The sequence below is a fragment of the Prionailurus bengalensis genome, chromosome X (genome assembly GCF_016509475.1).
Source record: "Prionailurus bengalensis isolate Pbe53 chromosome X, Fcat_Pben_1.1_paternal_pri, whole genome shotgun sequence".
Lineage (NCBI taxonomy): Eukaryota > Metazoa > Chordata > Mammalia > Carnivora > Felidae > Prionailurus > Prionailurus bengalensis.
This window is the reverse complement of record NC_057361.1, coordinates 104513017-104534868: the sequence shown is the minus strand read 5'-3', so window position 1 is coordinate 104534868 and position 21852 is coordinate 104513017.

Below are 21852 nucleotides of genomic sequence, written 5' to 3'. Positions count from 1 at the left end.
TGGTGCTGGGAAAACTGAACAGTGACATGCAGAAGAATGACACTGGACCACTTTCCTACACCATACACAAAAATAAATTCGAAATCACTTAAAGACCTCAATGTGAGGCAGGAAACCATCAAAATCCTACAGGAGAAAACAGGCAGCAATCTCTTTGACTTCAGCCATAGCAACTTCCTACTAGACTTGTCTCTGGAGGCAGGGGAAATAAAAAGAGAAGTTAACTATTAGCAACTAATCCACCATCTTTTTACCTGAATGTGGTTCATTTTGGTTAAAGCTAAGTTGCTGATGAGGTCTCAGTTGCAGGTGGAATCCTCAAAAACCTATTAATTTCACTATTGGAAAAAAATATTTATCTTTGTTTAGGTACCATTGATCCCAGTTTATATTTTTTCTTTAGAAGGATAAACAGAATAAAATTGAATCAATAAGATCTATCTCAATTTATAGAATTCAAGGTGTCATCTTCATATTGTTTAATAAGAAATTTAACGTTTCAAGCTCAACTTCTAAGGTAGCATAAATTAGGTACTGTTCAAACTGAACACTTATATAAAGGAATAAGAGGAAAGGTTACTAGGCTGATACTTACAAAACAGATAATTAAAAGAAGATGAACCCTAGAAAGCACACCAAAAATTGATTGCCACAAAAGAGAGGCAGAATACTTTGGAAGCTACCAATGAGCAAGTGCACAAACCGAAAATATCTTAACTAGAGAGAGACATGAAACATCTATAGAGAGAAAAGAATATAGGACTTTCAAGCATTGCCATATTTTGTTAGTTGGGAATCTTTTTGGAAACACATTTGGCAGGAGACATAAAATATTAAAATGCTTTTATCCAATAATCACATTTTCAGAAATTTACCATGGGGAAATGATGCACAAATACACCAAGATGATCATTGTATTTTAATTTATGTTTATGAAAAAAGTAATCAACAAAAATCTTCAATATTATAGGAATGGTTAAGTAAACGATATTTCACACATGTTATATAATCATTAAAATAATATTATAACTATTTAACAACAAAGGAAAATGTTAAATGAAAAATATATGTAATATTATGCACACAGTTGTTTGCTATTGAGCAGATATATATGATTATGAAAACTGGATTGGAATATCTCAAAAGCAGTTATTTCACTAGAGTTCTGGACTTGTAGGAAAAAAATTTTTTCCCCTTTCTTGATGAACTTTATATAATATTCTGTGTATATTTTAACATAGGTTTTAAAAGCTGCCTGTACTATTGATGCCTCCACATGACCTTTACCTAGTCATAACTGCATTGCAAGCCAAACACATTTGCCACACTGCTTCTATAGGTCTTCAGTATGCCAAAGAAAAGAAATACTGGAACCAATGAATTACCATAAAAATGCCTCAATATTATCTAAGAACTATGATATAGTCTATATACAATCTTCTTTTCTTGCCCAAATCCTTCCAAGAACATCAGTTATGCCCACTGACTCTGTTTCTGCTTGATAATGTTATGGAAACTGGTCATATTGAAAGTCACAACCTTTCCTTCAGTTATCCAGTAATGTAGTTGAACACCTCTCGCGGTGGGCGCCTGGGCCCCAGAGGACCTCACCCCTGGGACAGCGCAGGAGCCTGAAGCCCCAGACTCGGGGTTCCAGGGCTCCAGAGGGGTTTGGGTGAACCAGAAACAATGTGTTTCTGGTTTGGGTGAACCAGAAACAACAGAGGCAGTTGAGGGTGTGTGAGGGGCCGTCGTCCCCGGGGCTCCCGGGCCCTCCCTCTCCCTTCAGCACCAAAGTTGGGGCTAAGGATACAGTTTCATAGTTACTGCTTCTTCTTTCCTCCACTCCAAAAGAGAAAGGTGGAATCTGAGAGCCTAAAGAATTCCTGACATTCCTCCCCTTCCATATTTAGCCCTGGAATGGACTGGACACCTCCTGATGGAGCTGCTTAGATTTTCTGTGTAATGACAATGGGCCCAGACCATCAGGTTTATTGCAGGAAGGTAGGCCTGTGCACTGGGAGGTCTGGGAAGTGCCTGTCAGCCCCATCCTGAGGAGGGAAGAAAGCTGACGGGTGTAGTCACAGGGACGTGGGCAGGGCTTCTGGTTCCTGGTGGACAGTGGACAGCAGTGCGAACTGCTGCGAGAATGATATCTGTGCAGCTGCAAAGGGTACCGGTGTTTTAGTGTGAGAGGACTGCCACAGAATTCCAGCATCTTCTGTGAAATTTCAGGAACGTGGCTCAGCTAGTGTAAGCCAAGCTTCCACTCTGCAGAAAGGCACAGCCAGGGACACTTCAATGTGGGTCAGAGAGGCACAAGAGTGCAACTGGGGGCCAGGTGGCCTTGGGCCTGTGTCTTTCACTCTATGTCTCTGGGTTTTCTCTTGTCAAGTGGGACTGCTCACTGGACTTCCCACACAGGGTGGCATCAGGATGACCTCAGACCAGCGGGCAAATGCTGAGCACAGAGTTGGACAGCGATATGATGCCAGCGCTTAGAAAGCCTTGATTGCTGTTCCAAAATCCAAGGCAAATGTGCAGCAAGGGTGAAGCAAGAGAAGAGGTCATTGGTGCCCCACCCTGGAAGACCCTGCAGGCAGTCCCCCGGAACAGAGCTGTCTAACCTGGGCTGGAAGACCACACACGACTCAACCAGCCCTCTCTCCTGCCCCTTTCTGACAGTCTGATGTCCTCTGGATTCCCTTATTCTGGGGACAGTCAATACAGGTCTTCTTCCCTTTAAACCCCCCCAAAGCAGTATGGCATGGTACTGGAGTCCTATGATGTGGGGTCTGATACCAGCCTGTCACTTACTAGCCACGTGATGTTGGACAAGTCACACTCCTACCCATTCTAAGCCTCAGCCTCCATACCTGCCAAGTGCAGGCTTATTGCACAGAAGAGGAGCCAAAGTTGGTTGGTTCCTTCTACATGCTAAGCACAGCCACACCCACAGCATCCCTCACCAAAGCAGGTCTACTCTCTTCCCAGCCCCACCCTGATAGGCCCCCTTCAGGTCCCTGTAACTCGGTCCCACTCCCAGGTGTCAGGAACCCCAGGGCCAATCCTGGTCCTGCTGGTGAGGACAGGATACCAAGGAAGGTTGTTAAGGTGTCCTGATTGCCTACGTCCTGGCCTTCTCTCCATCTTCCCAAGGGCCTTGGTTTTATCACCTGGCTTGGAAAGAGGAAGCCAGTGCAGGACGTTGTCATTGGCTATAAGGTCATTGGATGACAGTAAATGACAATCCAATTGGCAGCTGCTGGGGGCGGGTGGTGAAGAGAGGTAGAGAAAGCCCTGGACTGTGAGGTAGGACACTTGCAATCAAATGCCCTCACCCTGCCTAGTTCTGAGCACCCACTCATGGCCATGTGCTCCTTGCCCCCTTTCAGAGCTTCAGGGAACTCCCTGTAGCCTTTGAAACAATTCTTTGTTCCTTGTCTATCTTCACTGCAAGATGGCAAGCATCAGGAGAGCAATGGTGAGGTAGCTCTCAGTCACCACTCTGCCTCCAGGGCTAGCACACGGCCAGCACCTGGTACATATGTAGTGGGCATAAGAGTCAACAGATGGATTGATGCACAGAATGGACAAGAACATGTTTGGGAATCTGTAAAGAAGCCAAGGGAGTTCTCCTACGGAAGCCCAGTGGGCCAAAAGCGAGAACAAGGACTCAGGCTTCTAGGTTCTTCTTTCTGAGACAGCCCAGTAGAGGGTGTCTCTGCAGAGTGCCTTGGCTGGGCTAGTTCTTTCTTCTAAACTCTGTGTTGGTCAGGGCTGCCTGACCAACGATCAGCGTTGAGGCCCAAGGATCAGCCACACGGGGGCTCAGAAGGAAAGAGAGGCCAGAGCCTGCAGCACGCACATCTGTGGTCGCCTTCTGTAAGGATCTCAGGATCCAAGGCCAGCACACATTTGTACTGCTTCCCGGAATCCGGGCATTTTTCTTTCAGAGTAATGAGGGAGCGTGTTAAATGTGAGGGGAGGCAGGGGAAGAATGCTGCTGGTCGCCCCCTCCCCCAATGATCCAAGGGTGTAGGCCTGCTATCCTTGTTCAGCTGTTGGAGCTGACCTGTGCTGGGGTCAGATGACAAATAGCAAGGGAGGGAGGGAGAGAGAAAAGTAGAAGGGAGGAAGGAAGGAGGGAGGGAGAGAAGAAGGAAGGAGGGAGTAAACTTTGAGGCTGCATCTCCTAAAGTTCCTGATTCCTCCCAAATTGTATTGGTCTCAACTGCTGTCCCTTGCTCCTAGAATGGCATCCTCCACTAGAGGTCTGTTGGGTTTTGTTAATTTGTTTTATGCAAGTGTGCAAACAAGTGCCGCGTAGCCATTAGCTGTCTATAGCCAGCTACTGAAACCCAGCTCCAAACAATGAGTCCTCAATAGAGCCATCTGGGAAGTGACTTCAAACTCTGCTGTCCAAGACCAGTTTTAAGACAGAGAGCACACCAAGGATCATTCTGGTCTCCCCTCTCATCATACAGATGGGATTGCTGAGGCCAGAGAGGAGGCAGGTCTCTCCCAAAGTCACCATGTCAGGCCCAATGCAAGGGACAGTCCCCTCATCAGCCCCCAGCTCCAGCCTCATCTGAGATACGAGGCCTGCAGTATAGCCCTGTGGCCAGCATGGGAGGTGCCTCTGGACATCTCATGGAGGCATGTCCATTTGGGAGACTGGCAGCCCATGGTGCTGGCTTGGGGTACCAGGTGGGCATGCACCGGGGCATGGGCCTACAGTGTCAGACTTTGGGACAGCCCCTGAGCAATGCTGGAAGCACAGAGATATTGAGCTCCACAGTCTGACCAGGCGGCAAGTCCGCACTCCCCACCCCCGCAGGCCTGAGCACACATGCCTAGGAAACACAACCCGGAGACACTTTCAAACAAACACGCAGTCAAATAAAGCCCTACAGGCCTGGCCCAGACAGGTGCCAAGTTCCTGCTGCTTTTGTGGGAACGTCTCCTGTCAGCAGAAAATCTTGGGGAGGGGGGCACATCACAGCCCCCTGGGTCCAAGACTGTGGCTGGTCTTGAGCTCTGGTCCCTAAAGCCTGACCTGGAGCCAGGGGACCACTGGCCTGAGAAACTGACTTTTGGTGGGCAGGCTGCTCTGAGATGTGGTCCTGCTGTAGTGGGAAGAGCGCCGTCTGAAATTGGGCTACCTGTGTTCGGATCCCACCTTTGTTGCTAGCTAGCTGCCTGCCCTGATCAGTCAAAGGGCCTTAAGAACCAAAGTGTGGTTTACCGAGGAGGAAGAAATTCTGCCTCAAGCCTGCAACATCAGCTCCTGCCTGAGTTTCCAGCCTGCTGGCCTGTCCTGCAAATTTTGGACTTGCCAGCCCCCACAATCGCATGAACCAACTCCTTAATATATTCCTTATATATTTATATCCTACTGGCCCAGTTTCCCTGACGAACGTTGCCTGATACAGTGAGTAACTGTAAAGTGCTTGGGATGGCATCTGGGACATAAGTAAGTGCTACACCAGGGATTGTAGGAGAGACACGTGGCAGCTGGGGCCGAGGGCAGGGGTGCGGAGCAACAGTGTGGGCAGTGCCTGAGCACTCACATTTGCCCTGACCATCCTTCCACTCATCCCCAAGGAAGCTCACGTGCCCAGCAGACTTCTCCAGCTAAGTAGGGGGTGAACAGAACCCCCTGACACTCATGAAATGGTTTCCCACTCAAACAGGGTCAACAGAACTGTTATTCTACCAGAGCCTCTACAAAGGGGCTGCGTAGTACTTTAAATCCAGCTGGGAAATACTCTCTCTCCTGAAAATTCAAAGCCTCCATTGCCTAATGAAGACTCTCATTAGTCCAACCACAAAGAGCACCATTTAATGTTGTTTAACCCAGGATCCCCCAAACTCTTTTGATTTCAGAATTCTTTTTTCTTGGAGCACCTTCTGTTCACATCTGGCAAAACTCATGGTCCAGCTCCAACAGGTTAGGATTTTCTAGGATTTCCACAAGACCCATAAACCTGGTTGGTTCTCCATTAATTGTCATCCATTCATTGGGATGTTGGGGATGTTATGACTCACAGACTACATTCTGGCTAAATGCAAATATCTGTGGCCACAACACCAGGCATTTGACTGTCTGGATTGGACGCTTGGCAGATGAGTTGTGCAGTGGGGTGTAAGCCCACTACAGGGTGTATCCTACAAGAAAGGTCCACAGCCATGATTCTGGGCTATGAGGGGGTTGTAGATCTTTTTGAACGGCTGAGAACTTCTTTCCAGAAAAACACACAGAATCTCATACACGTGCACACACAATATTCTGGGTCCACATCCAAGGGTCTCCTTGATGACCTGAAGCTCTCCCTGGTCTTCCTCCAGGTGCCTAGACTTGGCTTGAGAACCCCTGGAGTGGTCTTGGGGCTCCTGGATGGGGCTTACCTCTGACAGACTTTGACCCCAAAGGAAATCTGGACTTTTTATTTGTCTATGTGCAAGATGGGGGGTGGGGCAGGCAGGCAGGACACTCAGCCCCTGCCCTTCAGACCTGGCATTCTAACATAGGTCCTGAGATAGGTGCTTGTCATCTCCCAGTCCTGGCTAAATTCAGAAAGCAACAGGAATTATAGGAGTGCATGGGACAAGAGGGCCGGTCTGGGGCTTCTGCTGAGGGGTTCAAGAATGGTTGGTATTAATCACAAAGATAGCTTCTTAGAGGTGGGGCTTTGAGCTGCAATTTGAAGAATGTGGGTTGTGGCTTGGGGGGGATCTAAGACCAGTTGTTGCTTGCATGAGGGACAACTCAGGCAAAGCCTTGGGGATAAGAAGGGGGGTGCATTGGAGACAGTGGGGGTGGCAGTAAGGAGAACAAAGCATGGGTCAAGTGGAGGGTAAGCGTGAACTCACAGCAATTTCGGCCAGAAATGTCAAACCCATCCTACATTCAGCGAACATCCCAAGGCCCTCCTCTGTGCGAAGTCCCATCTGCCTGGCTGGCAGGTAGGGCAGGAGGCGCTCCCTCTGTCAATTCAATCCCTCTGGAATTCCCCAGAGCAGCTGTCCAGAGCCTCTCCACCAGCCTCCTCCAGCCCTAGCCCCACCCTGACTCTGCCAGCAGCAGGCTCAGCTTGGGCTTTGCAGAGAAGACCAAAGTCATCCAACCGGAAGCTTCCATTGTCCCCTCCACCTCAAAATCACCACACATCTCCTTTCCCTCTCTTCCTTCTTTCTACTCAGTCTCAAAGGAAAAGGGTTGCTCTTTCCCCTGTGTATGGCTGACCCAATTCCCTGGGTCCTGGATCCCCTCTTGTCCCATCTCTTCCAGGGCCTCACTTCTAGAAAGAGTTCTTTGCTCTGGTTGGCCCAACATCCTCTACATCCTTGTAATCACCCCTGCTTCTAAGGCTGAAACAGCAAGCAATCTCTGATGCATCCTCTCCTCCCCTCACCTCTACAAAAAAAACCTTCTCCCCCAAAGTGTTGGCTCACACCCCTTTTTCCTGACGAACCCTCTACTCACGCTATATCAGCTAAACCATCACAATTTAGGAATGCCCTTCTAAGCACCTCCCCCCAGATTACTTAGGGCTCCTATGATCTCCCACATCCTGCTGCACTGGGTACAGCCCCTGTGTGAGACATGTTACACCACATATATAAATGTCCTGTATCTGTCTCTGCAACGAGCCTGGAAACTCAGTGAGGACAGGCATGTCCTGTCTCTCTTAGCCTGCACTCTCCAGAAAGTCGAACCTGAGACAAAGGCCTATGTGTGAATATTTTTCAGTGGAGAGTGACCCCAGGAAGCAGAAGTGAGGGGCATGGGGAACAGTGCAGGGAGGGAAAGAAAGTCAACAGAATAACGTGTTTATCAAGTTGGCCACTGTGAAAGGCAACTGGCTGATTGAACTTATGGGCCCATCTAAGAAGCCATATGAAATGCATCTCGAGATCATCCATGACAGAAGAAAAAGGAAAGTCGTTACCTCATGGGATGTTAATACCCGCGAATGCCAGAGTGCACGTGTGAGGGTGCTGAGTGAATTTCCAGAATCCCATCCCTAGGCATCAGAGAACCCCAAGGTAGGAGAGGAGAAGCATCAATCATAGGCACTGCAAGGAATTGGCAGGTTGCATCAGCATGAAGGTGGCCAGAATCTCCACAGAACTGGTCACAACAGCAGTGGCTGAATAAAAGATGGGTGAGGCCAGGAGAATCTGAAATGTCTTATACAGTCCATTCCCTGTACCACTCGGATTTGTGCCTTCCATTATGCCCAACTCTCCTACTACAATATGTGGCCTCCATTTTTGAGAAAATAAAATGCTGTCCATTTTATCCATCCCAAAGGTCCCTTCAAGGTGATGCCTGGCTGCAATGTTTGCAAATACTTAAGGCAAGAGGGTTATTGAAAAAGTGACAGTCAAGGGGTGCCTAGGTGGCTCAGTCGGTTAAGCTTCCGACTTCAGCTCAGGTCACGATCTCACAGTCCGTGAGTTCGAGCCCCGCGTCGGGCTCTGGGCTGATGGCTCAGAGCCTGGAGCCTGCTTCCGATTCTGTGTCTCCCTCTCTCTCTGCCCCTCCCTCGTACATGCTCTGTCTCTCTCTCTCTCAAAAATAAATAAACGTTAAAAAAAAATTTAAGAAAAAGTGACAGTCCCTGGGGCCCCAGCTGATCCCTAGGCCATAATTGAAGTCATTTTCTCCCTCCTCCACCCTCTCTTCTAGAAATGTTCTTCCATGGGCTAGTACTTTGGCTGGTCTGTGTTGCTTGTCTGGTGAGGTGACTCAGGCCCCTATCTCCAAAGACTCTAAGCTTTTAGCCACCTTGCTCTTATTGGGCCAGGATTCCTACAAGTGGCCATTCAACTCTATTATTGGACATACAAGCATCAAGAAAATGGCCCCATTGAATTCCCCAGGCTCTAAACATATTCCTCCTTGCCACCATTGTATGGCAGCAACCCTAACCCCTCCTTTCTTTTCCTGCTGGTTTGCTGGCATGAGAAACCCAAACTGACCAGATGGTCATTGCAGCTTCAAGTTCAATGAAATACTTCCTGTGACCCCTGGTGGAAACATTCTGTCCCATCAAACCAGAACTAATCTGGCAGAGACTAAAGCTTCAGGGACAGGAAGCACAAATTCAACAAATGGGTCTCTGGGAATGATGGTGATAAGGTCCACTCCTATATCCACACCTTGGCTTCCAGATCTGTGGGTTCTAACTACTGGGAACCATATATCAGCCATTGGATCCATGTATACACTGCATTCTGAAGGATAGCATGTCAACTCCATAGTGTGTTGTCCCCAAGCTGGCATCTTAGATAAGCCTTTAACAGGCTATTCTATTACACCTGCTACTACTGAGTGATTTGGTACATGGTGACCCCATTGTTGTACCTCCTTTGCCATGAACATGGCTTTCTAAGCATGTTCTTTCCAGGACCCTAGCCAATTAGTGTATTAATTTTGCTAGGGCTGCCATAACAAAGTACCACAAATTGGGAGACCTAAAGGACATAAATGTATTGCCTCTCAGTTCTGGAGGCTAGAAGTCCAAAATCAAGGAGTAAGCAGGGTTGGTTCTTTCTGAGGGCAGGGAGGGAGGCTTCTCCTTGGTTTGTAGATGGCCACCTCTCTGAGCTGTGTCTCCTCACATGCTCTTCCCTGTGTGTGTGTCTGTGTTCTAATCTCCTCTTCTTGTAAGGACATCAGCCATTTTAGATTAGGGGCCCACCCTACTTCAGTATAACATCATTTTAACTAATTCCATCTGCAATGACCCTATTTCCAAATAAAGGTCACAACCTGAGATACCAGGGTTAGGTCTGCAACATATAAATTTGGAAGGCAGACAAAACTCAACCCATGAGAACTAGCTAAGCCACCTGCCACTACCCACTGGTCCATCCTTTTATAGGCCAATTCTCCCTCCATACCAAGTTAATGACCAACTCTACCACTTGCAACTCCACCAACTAGGAATGTTTCCCATTGCCACTGCTTTTTATGTCATTTCTGAGGTGGGTGGGAAAGTAGCAACAGTCTATTTCTTTTTCAGCTTTCACCAATATATCATGCTAACCAATCTGAGAACTGGGCCTAAATTATTTTATCCTCTATCAGTTGGTCATAGGGAAACTCCCTAAAGCACAGGTATGGGCTGAGGGAAAGGCATGATCAATGTAACTGATATAGATGGCACAAGAGCCTGGACCATCTATTTGTGTAATTTAGTTGAGTTTATGGGCCTTCTTGGATCCAAAGTCAAATTACTATTTTCATCATACAAAGGATGTAGTTGCTTGACCTTATAAGGTAATGGGTCTAATAATACCTAGCTCATGGAAGACAACTGCAGTCTTATAGTTACTCAGGGTTCCATGGGCAAGCACTAATTCCCTACCAAATCCCAATGGCATTCCAGGAGCTGTTTTATAAAAGGAGAACAAAAAAAGGGGGCGGCGCCTGGGTGGCTCAGTCAGATAACCAACTTTGGCCCAAGTCATGATCTTACGGTTAGTGGGTTTGAGCCCCCATTGGGCTCCGTGCTGACAGATCAGAGCCTTATGCCTGCTTTAGATTCTGTGTCTTCCTCTCTTTCTGCCCCTTCACTGCTCATGCTCTGTCTCTCTCTGTCTCTCAAAAATGAATATACATGAAAAAAAATTTTATAAAAAAATTTTTAAAAAAGGAGAACAATTCTCTAATTCTCTGCCATAGAAAGCATGACCTTGCTCTAAAACCTTACGAGTCCACACTGTGACTCTGCTATTTGAGCTTGCCAAAGCCTCCACACAGCATTCTCTTCTACCACAGACACATCTAGCACCATTGGACCTGATGAGTCATTGGGCTCAAGAGGCAAAGTAGCATGTACTTCAGCCTGGGCACATTGCAGAGCCCTCTCTTGTTCTCAAATCCACTTAAAACTGGCAATGTCTGAATAACCCAATAAATATCTTGGAGAAAAATTCCCAGATACATTCTAAGCTGCATCCAAAATCCAAAAAGATCCACCAAGTTCTGTGTCTCTTTCTTAATGGTAGTCAATTTGAGGAAAAATAATTTATTCTTTTTCTTTTACTTTCTTTTTTAAATTTTCCTTTCTTTTTTGTCTTTCTTTCTTTTCCCTTTTTTTGAGACAGAGAAGGCATGCTTTTACATGTGCATGAGAGGGGAGGGGCAGAAGGAGGGATGCAGCAAAGGTGGTCATAAGAGGGAAGTATGTAGCAATCCAGGCCTAGGATTCTTAAAGAAGGAAGAAAGGTCTCAGATACACAACCTAACCTTACACCTAAAAGAGCTGGAAAAGGAAGAGCAAATAAAGCCCAAAACCAGCAAAAGGGAAATAATAAAAATTAGACCAGAAATCAATATCAAAAAAAAAAAAAAAAAAGAACAGATCAATGAAACCAGGAGCTGGTTCTTTGAAAGAATTAACAAAATTGATAAACGCCTAGCCAGACTGATCAAAAAGACAAAGGAAAGGACCTAAATAAATAAATTCAAGAATGAAAGAGGAGAGATCACAACCAACACAGCAGAAGTAAAAACAATAATAAGAGAATATTATGAGCAATTATATGCCAATAAAATGGGCAATCTGGAAGAAATGGACAAATTCCTAGAAACATATAACCTACCAAAACTGAAACAAGGAGAAATAGAAAAATTGAACAAACCCATAACCAGTAAAGAAATTGAATCAGTAATCAAAAATCTCCCAACAAACAGGAGTGTAGGGCTAGATGACTTTCCCAGAGAATTCTACCAAACATTTAAAGAAGAGTTAAAACCTATTCTTTTGAAGCTGTTCCAAAAAATAGAAATGGAAAGAAAACTTCCAAACTCATTCTACGAGGCCAGCATTACCTTGATTCCAAAACCAAAGACCCCACTAAAAAGGAGAACTACAGACCAATTTCCCTGATGAACATGGATGCACAAATTCTCGGGATACTAGCCAACTGGATCCAACAATACATTAAAAGAATTATTCACCATGATCAAGTGGGATTCATTCCTGGGATAAAGGGCTGGTTCAATGTCCACAAATCAATCAATGTGATACATCACATTAATAAAAGAAAGGATAAGAACCACATGATCCTTTCGATAGATGCAGAGAAAGCATTTGACAAAATACAGCATTTTTCTTGATAAAAGCCCTCAAAAAAAGTAGGAGTAGAAGCATCATACCTCAAGATCATAAAGGCCATATACGAAAGACCCATCACTAATATCATCCTCAATGGGGAAAAAGTGAGATATTTTCCCCTAAGATCAGGAACACGACAGGGATGTCCACTCTCACCACTGTTGTTCAACATAGTAGTGGAAGTCCTAGCCTCAGCAATCAGACAACACAAAGAAATAAAAGGCATCCAAATCGGCAAGGAGGAAGCCAAACTTTCACTCTTTGCAGACGACATGATACTCCATGTGGAAAATACAAAAGACTCCATCAAAAAACTGCTAGAACTGATACATGAATTTAGCAAAGTCACAGGATATAAAATCAACATACAGAAATCTGTTGCATTTCTATACACCAATAATGAAGTGGCAGAAAGAGAAATCAAGGAAGTGATCCCATTCACAATTGCACCAAAAAACATAAAATACTGGGAATAAGCCTAACCAAAGAGGTGAAAAAGCTATACATTGAAAACTATAGAAACCTTATGAAAGAAATTGAAGACAACACAAAAAAATGAAAAAATATTCCATGCTCATGGAGTGGAAGAACAAATATTGCTAAAATGTTGATACTACCCAAAGCAATATACATGTTCAATGCCATCCCTATAAAAATAACACCAGCATTCTTCACAGAGCTAGAACAAACAATCCTAAGTTGTGCATGGCACAAGAAAAGACCCCAAATAGCCAAAGCAATCCTGAAAAAGACAAACAAAGCTGGACCCGGACTTCAAGCTGTGTTACAAAGCTGTAATCATCAAGGCAGTAAGATACTGGCACAAAAACAGACACATAGATCAATGGAGGGAAAGAGAATCTAAGCAGGCTCCACGCTGAGCATGGCGCCCAACTCGTGGCTGGATCTCACCACTGTGAGATCACGACCTGAGTCAAAATCAAGAGTCAGACACCTAACCAACTGAGCCACCCAGGCACCCTGGTTTATTCTTTTTATTAAAGGAGATGCTGTGGCACATTTAGATCATTAGAGCCCTAACAGTTTCGCTGTCACGGCAGCCTATGCCCCTTCTTGGGGCCTATCTCCCACCCTCTTAATTGCATGTATCCTATAAAGACATCTGGTGTACTTACCACTTGATGCTCACCAGATCCAATTTGCATGATGTCAGAAGTTTCATCAGTATGATGGACCTTGTGGTGTTCTAGGAAATGTCAAGAAGACCAAGGTCCCCACAGACCACATCAGGAGAGAGCTGAGAGCAGAGAATTCGCCTAGCCCTGGGACGACACACTGAATATGTACTGATGGCCTGCTCGTATAAAGGCAAACTTCTTTTAATCCCACTTACTGGTGGGGATTAAGATAATGCATTCTCCAGACCAAGAGCCACACACCGAGTGCCAAAGGATGTTCTGGTCTGCTTCAGTAGAGATAGCACAAGCAGTGCTGCGACCACCGGGTTAAGTTTGCAGTAAGTGGCCGCCATCACCTGCCACAGTCCATCTGGTTTTTGTTGGAACCTTACGGGTGAGTTGAACAAAGATATAATGGGAACCATTACCCTCGTACCCTTTAGGTCTTTGAAAATAGAACTGATTTTTGCAATTCCTCCTGGTGTTGCTTCTGATTTACCATCTTGGCTGAGGGAACAGACAGTTTCAGTGCTTTTTACTTGCTTCCTCCTGTCAAAATAATTTTTACTCCACAAATCAGGGTACCAATATGAGGGTTCTTCTAACTGCTAAAAATATCTATCCAAATTATATACTTTGTGATTCAGGGAAATGACCACAGGATGGGTCCACAGATCCATTGAACCATTGGGTCAGAACTCAATTTATCAGCTGACTTCATAAGTTCCCACTCTAATGAGAAAACCACTGTGGCATTTTAGGTTTCCTGATACTAGTGTAAGTTCAGACCCTGTCTCCAACAGCACTTAAAAAGTAGAAGTAGTTCCCTTTCCCTAGCATAATTACCTTCACAAATGTCTTTATGTCTGTTTGGGAAGGATTGGGAGAATATTTGTCATATGTAACTGCAGTGACACTGTAGGGTTCTTCCACCAAGAAACCAGTCTCCCCTTCAATCTGAGATCTGGGTCTGGGAAGTGATATAGATTTGGAAACTGGGTAAGGAATTGAAGTTTTCACTGTGGTGGCTAACATGTACCCTCTGCTCATAAGGTTTAGATATTTTTTATTATACTAATCAAGGGACACCCCAGCTATCTCTCCATCTATCAGTCCTAGGAACACAATGGTTTGTTAGTTATCACACATATCCCTGCAGGTATGGCACCCTGGTTGCTACTCTGACCTTGCTCCCCACTATAATAATGGCAAAGTGTCACCATCTGTCATTTTTGAGTCTCATCGTGTCTACTGGTATCAGGGAACCCAGTGTCACGGTGGCATCTCATACTGTAAAACTCAGCTTAGAGAGGACAGCTACCCACCTAGCTTCTCAAATGTGCTAGTGCCCTCTCCCCTGTTGCCTTGGTAAAGGAAATGTTCTTTGTCCCATGCAAGGAACCTAGTCAAATGGTAGGTTTTCTGGTGTCATATAACAGATCTGCTCTAACAGCTTTCTGAATATTATGCTTCCATTCTCAATACTATAGCATCCTCAAGACTATATATACCAAGTTATAGCATCTACATCTCATTTATTATAGGCTATTGTCATGTCCAAGTTTCGAGGAGCCATCCCAACAGAGTATTAGGATCCATTCCGAGTGTTTTTGAACATTGAATGCCTAGACACAAGTGAGTGCCACTATTTTAATCAATTCTCCCCCATCTACTCCCTGGGTCCAGCACCTTCAATATCCAACTTCCATAAGTGTCCTCACAACTGTCACAAGCACATATTAGCCAGTCTCTGCAGTTCTTTTGTCACGCAAGCTATTTTCTTTCAAAACAAGAACTGCACTTCCAAGCTTGGGGTATACTGAGATCTGAGTCTGGCTGTCATCCTGGAGGCAATAAGAGACAGTGGAGGTGAGTCTTGAAAAGGGAAAGCATCATTTGCAAAGCACATGCATCAGGTGTGACCATTGCAGGGTCTCCAGACAGGGGTAGGCTACTGTCCCCTGGCAAAAGAAAAGAGGCTGCCAGCCTGGAGGGTCCTGGAGAATATGGGGTTCAATATTCTCAGGCTTATCCACCCAAATGTCTCTATCCCAGGTCTCAAGGCCCCACTATTTTCCCATCAAGACCTTGATATAGAAGCTATCGAGCTTCTTCACAGCACTCTGTCCTTTCAATTTGATGTTGGGTCTGCTTTTCACCATGGTCTGCCCTAGTGCTAAAGGAGACGTGAATGCCTTTAAATGCTTCCATGGAGGCCCTCTAGCTTTTGCAAGGTTTGTGAATTACAAGCCTGTAATTTTCTTTATTGCAAGTTTCTAAAAAATAACAAAAGCCAGAGGACCCCCAAATCCTTATGATTCCTGCCATCCCCATGCAGTTTGAATGCTACAACTACCACACAACTAGATGCTTGACAGCTGAGAATCTGAATAACTGTAAAGCCACTACATGTCAGGGGCTGTCACCACTTTTCCCACCAGAAATGGGGTCTTTATTGCCATCTGACTAGTAAGAGATCTGGTTCCAGAATCCCATCCTCGGGATTTCTAAGACCCTTCCTAGTACCAATTACCTAGTTTTCCAGAAATCAGAGCATAAGAGAAAAAAGCTTATCTGCAAGTATCTTCATTGGGAAATATGATCCCAGAGAGCAGGAGTGAGAACTGGAGGGAGCAGGGATGGAATAGGGAAGGAGGAGGGAAGAGCCCAAACAAGGCTATGATATCTAATTATGCACTATAGTGTGTAGCTTCAGATTTCGGGACAGTTTTGGCCAAATCCTGCGTCTACCGTCATCAGCTGTATTCTCTTAAGCAAGTGTGTCAGAGATCGATAGAGTGACTGTCTCCCAAAGTTGGATGCAATGGCTTCTGTTACTTCTTGTTTCCTCAACAAGGGGAATATGAAATCATCTTTGATTTTATAAAAATTAGTTGCATCATGTTAGTGCTAGAAAGAGCTGGGTTTTTTTTCAGTGTATATAAGTTTAAATATGTGTACAAGCATATTTATAGATGCCAAGTAACTAAAAAGGGGGCTGGGGCAGTAATTAAGCTATTATCTCTCAGCTTTAAATCACCCTTCTGTACTCTGTAATGCTCACACCAGGACTCTGCACACATTTCTGCTTTGCTAGCTGTTTATATGTTTTTTGCCAATATGGGCATGACTGGGAGACTACAAGGCTGACAGAAAAAGAAGTGACATGCTCCCTCCTGCTTAATTTCTGTTGGTTTCATGTTGATTCCTGTTCCTTTGAGTCTCACACCTCTCCCCAGAAAGCTTCTGCACCTCAGAAGCAGCAGGTCTTTTCCATAGTCACAGATATGCCATTTTTCCAATACTTACAGAATCAGCCTCATCCCATCTGCTTCCCTTTCCCCCAAGTAACCAGTACACTGCATATTCTTCAGAGGTCTGAGAATCAGCACCATGGGGCCCTTCCTCTAGGTTTGTAGATTTAATAATCCCAACCTCTTCTACATGTGGTAGCTGTTTCCTGTAGTTGCTAAGTCCACAATAATTTAGTATTATCTTTTTACTTTTTATACCTGTTATTATTCCTTATATTCAACTGACTCTGCTCAAATAACTAGTGTGGTTTTTGTCCCTTTTTTGGACTCTGAATGCTACAGCAAGGTACTATATTTTCTGGAAATTCAGTTTCCTCATATAAACATAGGGATAATGATGCAGGAAGTCCTCATTGTCCAAGAGTAATTAGCACCAGAAAAATCCACTCAAGTGAATGCACTTTAAAAGAAGACCAAAAATACATTGCAAATTGTGAATAAAATGTTTGCTTGGGACTAACCTTGAAAAAGTAATCGAAATTATATAAAGCATTTACCTTACATTTAACAAAGTTGCATTTATAATTAGAACTGGGTACTACTTCTCAGAACAAAGATTTATTTGATGCTGATTTTTACTTTTCTTGTACGTACATGCAATTTTTCTGAAAAAGTGTATAGTAACATATTATACCCTGATTTTTTTTAATTTAAATTCAAGTTAGTCAACATATTGTGTTGTCTTGGTTTCAGGAGTAGAACCCAGTGATTCATAACTTATATATGACACCAGTGCTCATCCCAGAAAGTGCCTTCCTTAGTGCCCATCACCCATTTAGTCCATCCCCCTGCCCACCTCCCTTCCAGCAACCTTCAGTTTGTTGTCTGTATTTAAGTTTCTTATGGTTTGCCGCCATCTCTGTTTTTTTATCTTATTTTTCCTTCCCTTTCCCTGTGTTCATCTGCTGTGTCTCTTAATTTCCACATATGAGTGAAATCATATATTATTTATCTTTTTCTGACTGATTTATTTCACTTAGCATAATACACTCCAGTCCCACCCACATTGTTACAAATGGCAAGATTTCATTCTTTTTGATCACCAAGTAATATTATATATATAATGTATATATAATATATCATATATATGTATATAAATATATATATATATCACATCTTCTTTATCCATTCATCAGTTGATTGGCATTTGGGATCTTTCCATAATTTGGCTATTGTTGATAGTACTGCTATAAACATTGGGGTGCATGTGTCCCTTCAAGCCAGTATTTTTGTATCCTTTGGATAAATACCTAATATAGTAGCTGCTAGGTCATAGGGTAGTTGTATTTTTAATTTTGTGAGGAACCTCCATACTGTTCTCCACAGTGGCTATACCAGTCTGCATTCCCACCGACGGTGCAAAAGTGTTCCCCTTTTCCGTATCTTCACCATTTGTTGTTTCCTGGGTTGTTCATTTTAGCCATTCTAATAGGTGTGAGGTGGTACCTCACTGTGGTTTTGATTTATATTTCTCTGATGAGGAGTGACGTTGAGCATCTTTTTATGTGTCTGTTAGCCACCTGGATGTCTTCTCTGGAAAAGTATCTATTCATGTCTTTTGCCCATTTCTTCACTGAATTATTTGTTTTTTGGGTGTTGAGTTTGATAAGTTCTTTATAGATTTTGAATACTAACCCTTTATACTATATGTCATTGCAAATATCTTCTCCCATTCTATTGGTTGCCTTTTAGTTTTCTTGTCTGTGCAGAAGCTTTTTATCTTGATGAGGTCCCAATAGGTCAGAGTAACATATTATACCCTGAACTTTTAAAAACTTTTTCTGTGTACTCATTAATAGGGTCATTCTGAAAAAAATATTCAAGGATTTTATCAGTTTTCCATAGGACTCTATCTTCATTGTTCTGGTCAATGTTCCCTTAATCAACAGTTAACTGGTATATCTCTGCAAGATTCCCACTTGTCATTGATTTTACAAGTAACTGCCAATATCATTTTCATTCACTTCATGAAATTTTGCATCTTTTGTACAATTTAAATTTTATTTTTTTAACGCTTATTCATTTTTGACAGAGTGTGAGTGGGGGAGGGGCAGCAAGAGAGGGAGACACAGAATCCAAAGCAGGCTCCAGCCTCTGAGCTGTCAGCACAAAGCCTGATGTGGGGATTGATCTCATGAACCATGAGGTCCCAACCTGAGCCTAAGTCGGACGCCTAATTGACTGAGCCACCCAGGTGCCCCTTAAGTTTTACATTGTGATAAATTTGAATGTGTCTGCATTAATATAATGGATTATGACTAGGATAGAATGGAAAGAGAGGGATGCTACTATTTTTCATAGAGGGATAATTAAGTGGGTGTTAATTTTGTACAGTTAATTAGTGAATATTTTTGCATTTTTGTTATGTTTGATTCTCAAGAAACCTTGAATTCTTGGCTAGCAAGGATTACCTATATATAATTGGTAGGATTGTTGTGTCAAAAGAAATCATGCATAAAATTATTTATCACAGTGCCTGAACCACAGTTGGTCATAATAGTTGCCATTATTACATTTTAACAATTGTAATAACATATATTTTATATTATTTCATATTTATGCCTTATTATACCTGACTTGATCTGATTCTTTAATGAGAAAAGGTTTAGATAAGAAGACAGAAAAAAAAACGTGGGTTTACCAACCTCCATCAAGAAATAGAAAGTACACTTTTATTGGAGATATGCTATGGTTACTTCTTCACCTTTAAAATAAAATAAGGCCTTTATTGAAAAGCCAGTTTGACACAGAAACAGTGTCCAGGTATTTATCTGTAAAGATATATCAGTTTTTGGAAACTGAAACTCCTATAAGGGGACTTAAGATTATGTTTTCAGTGCTCGCTGTGGCAGCACATATACTAAAAAAAGATTATGTTTTCAATTCATGGATAGAGTTAAAGAGAAGTAGCAAGGTAATAAAATGGAGTTAGAAACATATTTCCCAATGTTCTAAGAGAAACTAACATGAGCCATAATGTTTTTACTTTGTTTTAAATGGAAACAGGTCTGCTTGAACTTTTGACATAAAAACACTTACTATCCTTACTGCAATTCTAGGGGTTTGCTCATGGCCTGCTGCTACCTAATAAGAAGAGGTTGAAGAAAATTGAAACATGAATCTCAGGAGATGAGTATATATGTCAGGTGTGTTGAGTTAAATTTGTATTTCTGTCAATAAAAATACATTAGCACATGTGAATGATTTCTTATATCTAAAATTTTTCTTTACTTTTTTTAAACACAGAGCTGATGATTTCTGTAACAGCTTCAGCCTTATATTTCAAAAAAAATCTCAATACAATAAAATACTGTGTTACTAACATCAGTTTGTAATCATTGTGGTTGGGTTTGCCTCCATTTTATTACAGAAATGTGCAAATCAGGTTTACTAAGGACAGACATTAAGCTTTGACAATATAGCATATTTATCATTTATTGTCTTCTAAATTATTATATTTTTCCTAATTTAAGTGGGTTGTTATCAAGATCAGACTTAACAACTGAGGCTGCATCTATATGATTAAAGTGCCACATGACAAATAAATTCAGTCAAATATGTCATATATACAACAAGAACATAAAATAAACCATCAGCTGAACCACACTTAATATTATAAAAGTATCAACACAATACCAAAGACATTCCACAAAACTGTTGCATAATGACACTCAAAATAACTGGAAAATATAATGAGTTGAATTGTTTCTTCAAAATCAGTTTCCCTCCTGGACACAAGTATTTCTTTATGAAATTATCCCTTCTGTCTGTCCTCAGGCCTATATATTCAAATCATTCTGGATTCTTTTCTTTCTCGAGAGGCTCAACGATAATCTGGCTATGAAATTCATGACTTTGCTTATCATAAATGTTGATTTGCACCATCTCTCCTTCGCATTCCATCAGTCACCAAGTCCTCCTTTATTCCCCTTGTCACAGCCTTGTTCAGACCCTCACCACTGCCTCCTTGGATAGTTGTCATGATCACATGATCTCTTAACTAGTTTTTTTGCCTTCAGTCTTTCCCCATTTACTAGCCAGTAAACTTCATAAAACACTATTTTGTACACGTTACCCTCTCTTTAAGTCCTTCAGTGGCCCCTAATTGCCTAACAAATAAACCTGTAATTCTTCAGTTTCACATATAAGGTCTCTCACAATCTGGTCAAAATCTTCCTATACGCCTCTGCTTTGCAGAAGTGCTCTTCTCTGCTGTCTTATTTAACTTCTTACCCTAGCCTGAAACCTTTAATGAAACTACAAAGATTCTATGAAGGCTAACAGGTTTGTACCACTGCTTAGTGTTTCCCCCAGTTACCTTTCAGCAACTAAGGGTAGTGCTGTCAAATCCTATTGTAAAATTAACATTTACTACCTAGCACATTTGTGGACCTTTGTATGATACTTAATTCAATATATCATTTCAATACAAGTATTTACTATAGATGCACAAGTAGTTTAGACTGCAGCTGTCAATAGCAACTGTCATACCGTTGGTTATTTTGACTTCTCTAAAACCTTAATACACTGGGTGCCCTTTGATTCAAGGAAATATACTAAAGTTCAGAAATGTTTTTCATGGCACTGTAGCAAATGCATTTCATGGCACTGTGTCAAATGTATCTCTCTTATGTTTTGTTCTGTCATTTCTAGTGCCAAGTTGGAAAGCCAAAACATTATTTTACAGATTTCTTACTACCAAGCAATGCCATAACCTTTTTTTCTTTATGTCTTATGCTGCATCTTTCTTGCAGGCAAAATTAGCATGAGTTTTGAGGTTTACCAATGGTATCAATACAGTCTAATCAAAGTTGTATTTCCTATGATGCATAGTCGTCTTTATAGCAATCCAGCTCTGCAACAGTCTTATAAATAGTAGTGATTGTGTTTTATTATAATTTCTCCAGTCCAGATTGATTATTTAATATCCAAAATTTACAATGAAAGTGAATCATTTAAAAGTAAGCTGACTGTTCAATGCATGTTCACCATTTTCTTTAAATATAGCTTGGTGTAAATTTTTCCACAAACTGTCAAATAAAAATATTGCAGTGAAAAAAAATCATTTTCTCTGTGCTGTTAAGATATTGTTTCCTCAAACTAAAACACTAGAAACCTGACTTTTTTTCTTCTTTCACTTCATAAAACAGTGAGAACAAAAACAGGATAAAGCCCATAGCAACAAGATATTTCTTTTACCATCTGTTTGATTTGTGTTGAGTTTAAATTGCTTGTATTTTAGAAAGGAATCTGTTTTCTATC